General features: G+C 39.9%; 1 protein-coding gene across 1 annotated transcript in view; it reads left to right on the forward strand.

Annotated features, from left to right (window-relative positions):
- Nucleotides 1-13,893, forward strand: part of CRSH (Ca2+-activated RelA/spot-like protein) — a 142,907-nt gene that overhangs the window by 68,244 nt on the left and 60,770 nt on the right. The window lies entirely within an intron of this gene.

Below are 13,893 nucleotides of genomic sequence, written 5' to 3' on the forward strand. Positions count from 1 at the left end.
ATATAGATGGGGAAATGCATATTGTAGTTAAATCATGAGGCACAGAAAATTGTCATTTCCTGTCTCAAATTGAATTTGATAAATGTCAAGCCTATGTTGGTGCACAGTTTGGCTGATTTCCAACCTCAAGAAAGGGCTAATACTTCCATACAAATTTTGAGATTGTTATCTCACATTCCTCTCCTCACAGGGGAAAAGAAAATGTTGCTTATTTGTGTTTAATGACACAAGTACTAGCATGTACATGAATTTTATTGTTGGAAGAATGTAGCTTTCGTGTGAAGAGTCTCTGCTAAAAAATAGACATGGAGATGATCTTCAAGTGGTTGTTTTCTTAGAAGCAATTTTTGTCTTGGTCCTTAAGAATAATTTCAAGTTTTAAGTATTGTCCTTTTTTAGTTACAAAATATTTTATTTCTAACCAAATCTATAGGAAGTCTGTAAGCCCCCACCATATGATCAATATCAGTTCTGTCTCTAGATGGTAATGTGTTTTAGAAGATAATCATTCTCCAGTCCAATTAGAGGAACTGATATTGTCTTTTGTTGATCACCAACTGGAAGAAGATAGACGCATCAGATGACAAGGATGTTGACCCCACCTTTTATAGACAGCTCATCGGTTCTCTCATGTATCTAGTCAACATTAGGCCAGATATCTGCTTTGCGGTCAATACCCTCAGTTAGTTTATGGTGGAACCAAAGGGAGTACATTGGACAACAGCGAGGCACATTTTGAAGTATGTACGTGGCACAACAGAGTATGGGTTGAAATATACCTGAGGGGATGACGTCAGATTATGTGGGTTCACAGATGCAGATTGGACAGACAATTCAGTGGACAGGAAGAGTACCTTAGGGTACTGCTTCAGTGTTGGATCAGGGATGGTTTCTTGGTGCAGCAGAAAGCAGAAGTCAATAGCATTGAGCTCTGCAGAAGCAGAGTATATGGCAGCTAGAACAGCAATGTGCAAATCTATATCGCTTTGGAAGCTGCTGGTAAGCTTGTTCAGGCAGAGGATGGAGGTGACCAGTGTCTACTATGATAATCAGAGTTGCATCAAGCTCTCTGAGAATCCAGTGTTTCATGACAAGTTGAAACACATAGATATTCGATGTCATTTCATCAGAGATTGTGTGCAGCGTGGAGCGGTCCAACTACAGTATGTTTCCACAGATGAGCAGGTTGCAGATATACTCACAAAAGCTCTAGGGAGAGCTAAGTTCGTCTATTTTAGAGAACAGATGGGTATGGTGGAGAACCCATTTCAGTGGCAGGGACAAAGTATGTTGGATGCTTCTCAGTTGCAATAGTTGCAGTAGCAGCAACAATAGTTGAGAGGGAGTTGCAGTGCAGATGTAGAGTTGGCAACAGCATAGATGCAGCATCAGAGTTGCTCAGTGGTTGGTGGGCAGTGGCAAGCAGTCACAATGACCAAACATCAGCAACATATGGAGGATGATGCAGAGATAGGGTGTTGGAGCAGTGCAACACTAGAACACCTTACTCACTAAGAGGTTGTGTTAGTTTTTATAGCATCAGATGGTGGTCTAGTCTCAAGACTTTGTGGAGAGGCTAAAACACAAGAGTTTTCCAAAACCCAAAAATCATTTTTGGAAATTCCACCTAGAGATGACTCAATTAAATTAATTGACCATAATTAAAAATTTCCTAAGTCTAACTTAGGAAAAGTAGTTAATTAATAGGAATTAATTGAGAAAGGTGTGAATCATCTAGAAACTCACATGAATCAACTTGGAGATGATCTCAGCCATTGATTAAGTTTTAATCTTGGCCATTGGAGTCCCAACTAGAGATTATATGAGGAGGTCGATGGGTAGATGGAAGATACATTAGTGCAGATACTCAGTGATCTGGGTAGTTTGATTTTTTAGTGCAGGTGATTCAGCAGGAGAAATCGAGCCAGTGGATCGAGTAGTGGGTGGTAGAGGGGCAATACAGTAGTATTCTAGAGGAGATTCCAGTTCTAGATAGTGAGAAAGAGAAGGCCAAAATTATTTTCCAAGAGGTTGCACAGAGGCAGTGCAGAGCCTTAATTAAGTAGCTCGATTGAGTTGAGGAGAAGCTCGTTTTCAGTTCTAGAGGTCGGGAATATTTTCCAGAGTGCCGGAGAGACAGTTTCCCAGACAACAACAGGCATGATGACTTGATTTGCAAGAGTTCCGTGCTGAGCGTGAAAGGGTTTACACTAGGGTGACACAGGGCTTGTGCAGAGCTAGGTGGACGACTTGCTTTCAGAGGCAGTTAGGTGCCGAGATTGCTTGGAGAGAGGGTAAAATCCCTTAGTATATTTTTGCCAGTGTTTCTCTTGGGTAGAATCGCCAGTTTGGCGACATTTTATTGTATTAAAAAATTTTGCTGCTGCAGAATAATAAAAACCCTCAGTGCTGCACCGGTTTTCCCACATAGGGTTTTCTTTTTGGGGACAATTGTCCGAAAATAACGGTGTTATAATTTTTATGTATGGTAGCACTTTTATTTCAGTAATATTTTATTTGTGAAGATTGCAATGTGGTTAATTCGTTGTTGTCGTAGCAATAAAATACATAATTATTTTTAAAGTTAGAAGAATTAATTCCAATTGCTGCAATAAAAATTTAGTATTGAAATTTTCACACTCCAGGGGCTCCCTCTCTACTTTTTTCTGGTACCAGGATTAGAGATGCCTAGCCCATTTTATTAGGGAAATTTTTGCATACAGATCTCAACTCTTGCACACATCAACTCCCCCTAAGGTTTCTAGAACTATTACCTCTTACTTCCATCTTGTTTCGTCTGGTTGAAACAATAAGCGACATCTGTTGCATTTGATGGTCCATACTCTTCGAATTCTCAGAAAATCCTACACCTGATCCTGTGCTCATATTGATAACTGTACTCATGCTCTGCTGCCCTTGATCTTGTTGCTTAACTCTTGGAGCTTCTGCTGGCTGCTCACTCTAATCATTTGTTGCTAGCAAATCTCTGAACCTCTTGTATGCCTTGTTCTCCATGGACTTGGCATCTCATTTGACAATAATCCTCCTGGCCCCTGGAATGAATATCCAATATGCCTTTGAGGTCTTGTTGTACCCCACAAAGTACCCCCTCTTTGCAGTCTAATCTAACTTGGAACATGTATCTCTTGGAATGTGACAATACGCTAAACTACCAAATATCCTAAAATGGCTGACATCTAGCTTCTTCCCTATGAATGCTTCTTCTGGTGTCATCTTACCTAATGCTTTATGTGGAACCTTGTTGTGAATGTAGACAACTATACTGCATGCCTCTACCCATAAATAACATGGCATATCCTAGTCTTACAACATAGCCGTCATTGCCTTCGATATAGAACGATTCTTCCTCTCAACAACCCCATTCTGCTTTGGTTTGCAAGGAACCGTCCACTCTTTCTTGATTCCTGCCTTGGTACAGAACTCCTGGAACTCCTTTATAGTGTACTCACCTCCATTTTCTGATTGACTAACCTTCACCTTCTTGCTTGTCGCATTCTCCCCTAGAGTTGTAAACTCCTGAAAGCGACTAAAGACCTCATCCTTCATCTTCAGGAAGTATATCTAGGTTTTCCTGGAGAAATCATTGATAAAAGTAGCAAAGTACTCGTATCCCCTAGGAGACTTTGTTGACATCGGTCCACATATATTTGAATGCACTAGATCAAGAACACCCTTGGATCTGGTGTTACTCCTAGTAAAAGTTGTTGTCACAAACTTCCCCAACCCACATCCCCTACATACATCATCATGCTTTGTGCTCACATTCGGAATACCTGTCATTGTCTCACGAAGCAATCTGAGTGCTCCATGATTTATATGGCCCATCCTCCTATGTAATATCTCCCTTGATCTCTAGGATTATCGTTGCTAACTAGTGCCTTATGTGAAAATTTCACCACTGAAATTTTTATTGCAACAATTGGAATAAATTCTTCTAAATGTAAATTAATTAGCAGTTTATTTGCTATGACAAATATTGAATAAATCACACCACAATCTTCACAAATAAAATAATGTGGAAGGTAAACGAGAAACTAAGAAAATACTAGCACACACACAATAAATTTGACATACTTATGTTTTGACAAAAGTCGAAAAACCCAACTTGGGAAAACGGTGTAGCAGCTAAGGTTTTTATTATTAAGCAACAGTGAAATTCTTAGTACAATCTATGGATGCCCAGCTGGCAATCCAATCAGCAAAATAAACTGGCCGAAATATCTGTGAGGCAAATACCTCAACGCCACGCTTGATCATGGTCCAACAAATGACCAAACTAGCTAGCTGTTTTGCCTCTGCGCAGTGCTTGCACAGACCCCAACTCGTGAAGCCTGGAACTGCAAGAAATATGTCCTGGCTATCTCTGCCTCTGGGAGAAATTCGCTTGGCCTGTTGGAGAATTTCCGGACCAAAAGTAGCTGAATTTCCCTTACCTTTAGCAAAATCGATCTCCCTTTGAAGCTATTTGCGATGCCTTTGCACAAATTCTCTGGGAAATACGACCCTTCTACTGCTGACTCTTCGGATTTGGAAAACTTTCTTCAGACTCACTGTCTCTGCCCCTCCCTGCCTTTGCTTCCCTTCTATGGCTCAAACTCTTTTGGCAATTGCTGCTGCCCTATGGAAAATCAAACTGCCCAAGGAAATCGATCTCAAGTGTGTGTTTCTCCATCTACCTATCGACTTCTTCTTATAATATTCTGTTGGGACTCCAACGACCAAGATTAAATCTTAATCAATGGCTAAGATTATTTCCTTGTCGATCCATGTGAGTTTCTAGATGATTCACACCTTTCACAATTAATACTGATTAATTAACCCATTTTCCTAAGTTTAGAATTAGGAAATATTTAAAAATAGGCTAATAATATAATTGAGACATTTCTAGGTGGAATTTTCGGAAACGATTTATGGGTTATGGAGAACTCTTGTGTTTTAGCCTCTCCAAAAAGTTTCGAGACTAGAAGACCTCCGATGCTACAAAAACTAACACTCTTATAGCGAGGAAGGTGTTCTAGTGCTGCACTGCTACAACATCTTGTCTTTGTATCACCCTCAGTCATGATGCTCATGTCTGGCCACTGTGACTGCCTGCCACTGCCCACCAACCACTGCTCAACTTTGATGCCGCATCTGTGCTGCTGCTAACACTGCTATACAACTTCCAACTCTGCATTTGCACTGCAACTCCCTCTCATCTGTTGCTGCTGCCACTGCAACTATTGCAATTGAGAAGCATCCAAAATACTGAATCAACTGTGCCTTTGTGCTGCATCCGTCTCCCGAGCATCTGACTGATACTAGCCTCTGTGTTGCCCACTGGGGAATCTACTCTGTTGCTAAATCTACATTGAGCCACTTGCTTTGTTGTCAACACTACACTGCGCTCCTCAACACCTGACTGTAATTGTCACTTGGGAATTTGACTGCATCAACTGACACTGATCCATCATGCTATTGAATACTGTGGGCCCCTGTAGCAAGGTAACGATCCATGGTGAGCACACCTCAATGGACCTTTTACCCACCACCTATGGGTAGTATCCATATGAGAAAATTTACTCCTAGATGGTCCTCATCCAGCAGCCAACAACCCCTTGCATCCACCAGATAAGTTGAAGTGCCACTATCTTTGCCACTTGAGCTAGCCATGTGGTCTCTTGCTCATCTATTATGATCGTATGTTTGAAGGTGGGCCTCTCGACCTCGAAGGTATGGCTTTTCAGTGGTGTAGTTGAGTAATTTTGCTTACTTACCATGGACACTTTTAGGCATGGATTGGTGGGGGGGATTCGACAGAAAGAGTGGGCTAGGTTTGTACTCTTGTCTCCTCTGCTCGATTTGGTGGTTAACCTTGTATCCTAGTCCTGTGGGATCTCCTTTATTGGCTATTAGCTTTAGAGCTGACACTACATGGGAAATATCGATTTTGGTTGCCTGGTCCTGCTTCTTGACACCATATATATCACTCCCCTCCGCTCATTTTAACCCCATTTATCACTTTTCCCATCCGGGTCCACGTGCGTCCATTGGGTCCACAAGGGGTTAGCCTCCCCCTCCCCTATTGAAATGTATAAATAGATGAGAGGATGATTCATCTCTCTCATCATCACTTGGATTGGATTAGTATCTCTTGAGAGATTTTCGCACTTGTTTCTGGGATGAAATTTTTTAGTTTCTTGATGCACTATGTGTGAAATTTTATCTATTGCAACTACTGGAGATTATTCTTCTAACTCAAAAAATTAATTCTGCAGTATATTTGCTTACGGCAAATAATGAATAAAATCACAGCTGCAATTTTCACCATAAAAGTACTGCGGAAAATAAAATATTGGAAACAAAGAAATTATAGCACACACAATAAAATTGACACAGTTATTTTTGGACAATTGTCCCCAGAAAAACCCACTTGGGAAAACCAGTGCAGCAGATGAGGGTTTTATTATTAATTTTTAGCAGCAATTCTGAGTAAAATAATTTAGATGCCGAGCTGGCAATCTAATTGAAGAAAACACTCGCAAAAAATATTGTGAGAATTTTCTCTCGCCCCACAACTATTTTCTACCTCTGAAATAACTTCCTTGACCTTTGCACTGAGATGCTTGCGTCAGCCTTTGCGCAGTCCCTACATTGGCCCTCTGAAGATTTCGGCCTTCCTTCCTTCAACTCTTCCGGGAACTGAAAACTTCCTCCCAGAATGCTGCTACTTTCCTCTTCCACCTGCTACTCACCCTGTGGCTCTATCTTCTCTGCTGAGTTGCTGCTACTGAGAAAATCGAATTGCCTGGGCAATTGAGTATTTGCACTGGATGATCTCCATCACCACATCAACTTTATTTCATAATCCACTGTTAGAGCACCAACGACCAAGATTAAAACTTAACCAATGGCTAGAATCATTTCTGGATCGATCCGTGTGAGTTTCTAGATGATTCACGCCTTCTCTCAATTAATACTGATTAATTAACCATATTACCTAAGTTTAAACTTAGGAAATATTTAAAAATTGGCTAATAATCTAATTGTGACACTTCTAGGAGGAATTTCTAGAAACGATTTCTGGGTTTTGAAGATCTCATGTATTCTAGCATCTCCACAAAATTTCGTGGCTAGAACACATCCGATGCTACAAAAAATAACGCTCCCTCGTTGCGAGGAATGTGTTCTAGAGTTGCTGCCTCCAATAGCAACATACTGTCTCTGCATCATCTCCTGTCACGCTGTTGATGTCTGGCTACTGTTGCCCACCAACTACTCCGCAACTCTGCATACATTGCATCTGTGTTGCTGCTGACCTTGCCATACTGTTGCCAACACTACATCTGCACTGCAACTCCCTCTCATCTGTTGCTGCTGCCACTGCAACATCTGCAACATCCAAAATAACCTCTCTGCTACTGAAACGGGTTCTCCACCATACCTATCTGTTCTTTGAAATAGACAAATTTTTGAAGAGAAGTTTTGCCGGGAATGCTTGTGGAGGAAGGGTAATTTCCTCAGATAATTTTGCCCAGATTTTCTTGCTGTTTGGATTGCCAGTTGGGCATCCATAGATTGTACTCGGATTTCACTGCTGCGTAATAAAATAAAACCCTCATCTGCTGCATCGGTTTTCCGGCATTAGGTTTTTCTACGGATATTTGTCCAAAAATAACGGTGTTAATTTTTATGTGTGTGTTCTAGCATTTCTTAGTTTCAGTGCTATTTTATTTCGCAGTTTTTATTTGTGAAGGTTGCAGTGTGATTTATTTGATATTTGCCGTAACTGATAAATTGTTAAAATAATTAACAATTAGAAAAATAAATTCTAGTTGCTGCAATGCGATTCCAGTTGTAGAAATTTTCACAGATCAGGATGTCTCTGCTTAGTTGAGTGATCCTTTCTTGGCCATGCATTTTCTTAGGCTATATATTTTGAGCTTGATGAATTAGCCTAGCTTGCATGGCACTCATCTCTCTAGCATGCTCCACTCTCATTTCCTCTTTCATTTCCTTGACCATTTGAGTTAACTCTTTAATAGGATCATGTTCCTGTTTTACCTCTTTCCCTTTAGCTTTAGCCAGACCTCTTTCGAAACCATGAATTTCAGATTTTCCAGATGCTTTCTTGTCTGTTTCCAATTCCTCAGCTATGCCTTGGGAAACAACTAAATTGGTTGTTTTAGATTCTAGAATGTCTCAACTCATAAGAGGTATCAAAAACAAATGCATCAAGATATTGCTCTAACAAAGATTTATTAGTTGGCTTGTAGTCTTGATGCATTTCCCTGACGATGCCATTGAATCTTTTGTTGAATTCTTCATCCGTTTCATTTTCATTCTTCTTAATGGTGTTGATAGCTTTGAGAAAGTATCTTCCTTCCCTTTTATCACCATATTTATCCATAAAAGCTGTGAATCGTGATAAGGGCTTGCAAGGAGTCGAAAGAATTATTAGGCTTGTCCATGTACCATTGCATTGCATCTTGTTCCAGAGAAAGGAAAAAAAGCCTCAACTTTACATCATCATGATTATTTGTAGGTTTGCTACAATGCTTGGCTAAGAAGGTTGAGAATGCAATGAGATGTGCTCCAACAGTTCTTGGATTATTTCCCTGAAATGTAGGTATCCTGTCTAAACCAGAATCTGGCATCTCATGAAGCTGACCCTGAAAGTTGCAAGGAGCATAAATATCCATGATGTCTTGATTTATGGGGTGAATAAATAGCAAGTGGATATCAAGGAGGGCTTCCTTTCTGAGAAAGATCAAGTGCTTACTAGAATGTAATTTGTTTAACCGAGCTCTAAGAGCCTTTTAAGGATCAAGAGTGGGGTTATGCAAGCTACCGTGATTCCTTCTAGTATAAGCTCTTGTAAATGGATAAATAAGTGGAGTTGCCACCCAAAAAGGTGTGAAAATTCGTAGATTTAACAATCTCTGGAATCCTCTTGCAACCAGTTGAATCTACTTCACCTAGATCGTAAATTACATTACAAAATTATTTCAGATTTCTTCTTGAAATATTGAAGAAAATTATTGAAGCAACCTACACCAAATTAAATATGATTCTGAAACATAGAAATTGAGCAAGGAAATACAAACACATAGGACATAGTTATTTTTGGACAAAAGTCCCCGGAAAAACCCAATGTGGGAAAATCGGTGCAACAACTCTGAGGGTTTATTATTATTAAGCATTAGCAAATTCTGAATACCTCACAGGGTTATTCAGTCCAGAGAGAAACACTGGTAGAAAGAATTGTGACGTTACCTCACACTCACTGGAAATCCTGGCTGATCCAGTCCCAGACTGATTGCCCTCGGCTTTTTTGGCTGCCTCTGCATCAGCCCAGCGTCAAGCTCTCTAGGGACTGTGTCACTCCTCTGGCTGGTCGATTTTCTGCCCAGGAGATTCGATTTCTGCCTCCTGGTCTCACACCCCAGCTCCCGACTTCTGAAACTCGAATTCCCTCTGCAAATTTCGGACTCCTCACTGGCTTTTGCACTGCCTCTGCGTGGCTCTGCGTCAACCCCTCTGGCTCAACGCTGCCACTGCTGGATTACTCTCTGCCTCTCTCTACTGATGATTCTCCGGCTGAGAAAATCACTCTCTCCAGAAGCTATCCCTGCCCCTCAACTACAAGAAATCTCCTCAATCAAATTTTCCTCTTGAGAACTTCTCACTTCAGAAAATCGATTTCTTGATCTCTCTTGGTGTATTTTCCAAATGACCCTCAAGCCCCTTCTTATATCTTCTTGTGGACAATCAACAACCTAGATTAACTCCTAATCAAAGGCTCAGATTGTTTTGACTTGATCTTAGTCTTTTTCTAGAAGTTTCACCTACAATTAGATTAATACACTTAGGAACCCCATTAAAAATATTAATTATTTTAATGTAATCGTCTTTGGGTGGAATTTCCGAAAACAGTTTCTAGGTTCTTTGGAATGCATGTGCTCAAGCCTCCCTGCAAAATTTGAGGCCTATAGCACATCCAATGCTACCCCAAATTAACAACAGGAAACCTACCCAAATGTCTAGGTGCTAGGGGTGCAAATAGAAACTAGAAGGTGTTAGTAATGGTGGACAAGGCGATAAACAAATGAGAAAATTGATACGATGTCGAGGTGCCAAAAAATGTGCCGCTTGACAGGTGAAGAAGATGATAATGAGAAGATGAAGAGAATGTCACCAGAACAAAGGACAGAGAACATCTATCCCCGACATTGGCACCAGAAAATGTTGTAGTCCAAATTATACAGGTAAGATGCGACAACGCTTAGGACGCGGGTTGTCACTCTGATCCCTGCCCTCTCCGTTCTAGCTGTCTCCCTACAGTAGGCTATGGGGGGTTAGTCCCTATGAAATGCGTGGATGAGAGACTTGTCTAGAACCGACTAGTCCGGGAGACATAAATGAATTAATTATTAGCTCAATTAGATTAAATTATTAGAGAGATAAGTGCCTTATGGAGTCAAAATTACTTGCTCAATATAAATTGGTTACCAAGTTATTGAATGAACAATTGCTGCTTAGGATGCACACTATCGTATATGAAATGCAACACCTAGATCTATGTGAAGTGCAAAATCTTGGTTAATTTTAAATTAGATGCCTATCTAAATGAATCCTTTCTCTCAACTGTTTAGAAACTAGTTTCAAGTGTAGGTTTTGGAGTGAAACCCAGTGAAAGATAGCAAAGGCTATATTAACGATACTTCCCTTGGAGTTCTAACCACCCGATATCTCCGGCATTGCAGAGACTGTGGCTCTGATGACTCCAAGGTCACTATGTTAACCACAAGAGAGGGTCTAGACTTCGCAATCTGGGTGATAAAGGTGATCCTAGAGTCTTTCAACCAAGCGTATGCTTGGAGGTAAGTTATTTTTTTTTTGTTGACTAGCGGAATTGGCAACGATGGTGGTATCGTACTCACGTTACACAGGGTCGAATCCCACCAACTGCCACTATAACCTCTAGGGGGAACCGCCCAGCCCGCAAGAATGACCCTCGGTAAGACGAGACTCGAACTTGTGACTTGCATAGCGGCACGAATGACTTAACAGATCGTCCGCTGGCCACGAGACCAAACCCCTGCGGGCTCTTGGAGGTAAGTTATTTAATGCAAGGCTAATCCTAAAATGAAAGTGCAAGATGAGTGATTGGCCCTAGATGAGATTGTTAAATGTTTTAAATATTTTAAAAGCAAGTTACCCAGATAATGATATTCGATTTAGAGCAAGGAAAATGTAACGACCCATCTATAAATACAAAGAACGCAAGCATAATAGCAGGTATATGGTACCTGCATATGATAGCTATATGCATGTGTCGCATACACCGCACTAGTATTTTATATTAAATCTATTATAAGTGCTAAATACCATGACACTTCTTGGAATAAAAGTTCTACTCATTCATCAATATTGCGTAATGCATGGTTAGATCTTAAAAGAGGACTATACATATTATATGTTCCATATTATTGACAAAAGTATATTAATAAATTAAATGTTAAATATTAATATAAGTAATTAATTAAAAAGTGGGGATCCAAGTATAAAGTTTATAATGTTATATTTAAAACAATGTGATATGTTTTAAATATTATAAAGTTATAAAGATATGTTATATAGTTATAATGATACGTTATAATATTATAATGATACAGGTATAATGTTTTAAACGTTATAATGTCTTAAAGATACATGTATACACCATATAATGGTCATATTAAAAAGAATAATTAATACATACCTTATGGTTTAAAACATAAAGGCGTATTCATTCACGACTGGAAGGAGGACCAGGAAGGGATGCGTAAGCACAGGCGTGTCCTCACCAGGGTGAGTGGTGGTTGCAGATGGAAGGGCGGTCACCGCCAAGCCAGAGCATAAAAACCACGGGACATGGAATTCGGAGGGACACAAAAACCAGGAGGAAGAATTCAGAAGCGGAGGGAATCAACCATTGGAAGAGCTTGAGAGTTCTGAGGTTCTGGGCATGGGGGAACAGTCAGCTTCTGTTAAGAAGCTTACTGGATTGAGCATCCAGTCTCTGCTCAGTCTGGCTGGGTGGATTCGGTCTCTCGGTAACTGCAGCAACGTAGCCGGAGGCATCTTCAACTGTAGGAGTACAGGTAGGTATCTCAACAATCCTGTTAATTGATTTTGTCAGGTTTCTGTTGAAAATGTTACAGGTTCATGCTTTAAATCCCTTACTGTTTTCTGTACATCTGTTTACGGCTCTTACAAAAAATACTTAATGGTTGCAATAACAATCTTCACCAAAAGCAGTGCTAAATAAACCAATTAGATGGCACCATAAAATGTTATGTAAAAGCAATCTCAAGATTAGCAATCTCACAATGGACAATTACTTGATGAAATGACAATAAATGCATAAGTCCAATGCTTTCCTTCACAATATTAGAGTGCCAATGAAAATCTTCCAACACAATTAGCAATTTCTTAAGATTACTTAGATGCCAAAATTGCAATGGTGATCAATTAAGTGCCTTAAGAGTGTGTTAAAATATTGCAAGATTATGATCTTAGATGTGAAGCTCACTTGAAGGAAACAAGAAGTTAGTACATCAAAGTAAATCCACAAGAAGTGCTTATTCCAATATGACCATAAAAAAGCAATGTGAGCAATTATCCAATAGCCAACTTCTTTAGTGATGTGATAGCAATGACAAGTAAGAATTCTTTCAAAGGCCAATGTCACAATAATGCTAGCTATCCTTTAGGCAACCCAATGCATTAATGCCTTTTAATGTCAATGAAAGAAAGAGAGCATATCATTCATCAATTTGTTAACCAATGACACATGAAGATGCTTGCAATTTAAAGTGCTCAAGAATGTTACTGTAATATCCCTAATGAAAATTTAACTGTAGATACCAAAAATGAACTTGAACAACAAAATAATCGTAAATAGACACACAACCAACAAATTGATAGACAAATAAATGCCAACAAAATCATTGAGCCATTTTATTAATCCACTGAAAAGAGTACATCAACATGAAGGAATAGTGGAACCTAAGCTTGCCAAGCAAGCGGAGCAAAACCCAGAAAAAGATCGCTGATCCAACTAATGAACGAATCTGGCAATGATGTAGATGGCCCAGCGAGAAGACTGCTGCATACCTGTTACTTCAAACTACTCTCTCCAAAACTCTACTGAAGCACTGTGAGGTTTCTAAGTGAAATCTCCTCAAGAGTGTTGGGTTTTCGTCCAACACCCACTAGCAACACGAGGGTTTTTGTCCTGGGGCTATAGAAGTTGGGAACTAGGTTCTCCAAACCTCGTCAACATAAAATATCAACAATCCAAGATGTCCCCCAATGGCATCCCCCTCCTCTTTTATAAATCTAATGGGACCTTTTAAAACCTCTTTTTTTATTATTATTTTAATCATTGAACACATTTCCCTCTTTTTATTATAATTAAAATATTATTTTTAATGCGCGAAAATGGTAAATTGGCCACCATGCCTCCTCAGGGCACTGAAAATCACTTGTAACCATCCCATCCTATAGATATTCTCATTCTCCTTCCAACGAGCTGTTACACTAAGGTATTCCGTCAAGTAATCCTCTTGGAATGCCACCTTAAGCGTAATTAGTTGCGTTAGGCCCAATAATAACCTTGTTTTTTGAAAGTTGTCGGAATGCAACGAAACAAAAGACAAGCTGTGCAGATGATGGAATATGCCATGCGAATGCGCCATCGGATCCCATAAAAACTCCTCAAAACCCCATGAAATATCTCCAAAAGCCCTGGGCCCATTGATGAAGCAAACCAGCACCTATGACTTGTCTGCCTCCAACCAACCCTGAAAGTCCATCCTAACCATGTCATAAGGATCACCAGAAAAA

The sequence above is a fragment of the Pinus tabuliformis genome, chromosome 7 (assembly GCF_031772625.1).
Source record: "Pinus tabuliformis cultivar Carrire ecotype Pingquan chromosome 7, CPIR1, whole genome shotgun sequence".
Lineage (NCBI taxonomy): Eukaryota > Viridiplantae > Streptophyta > Pinopsida > Pinales > Pinaceae > Pinus > Pinus tabuliformis.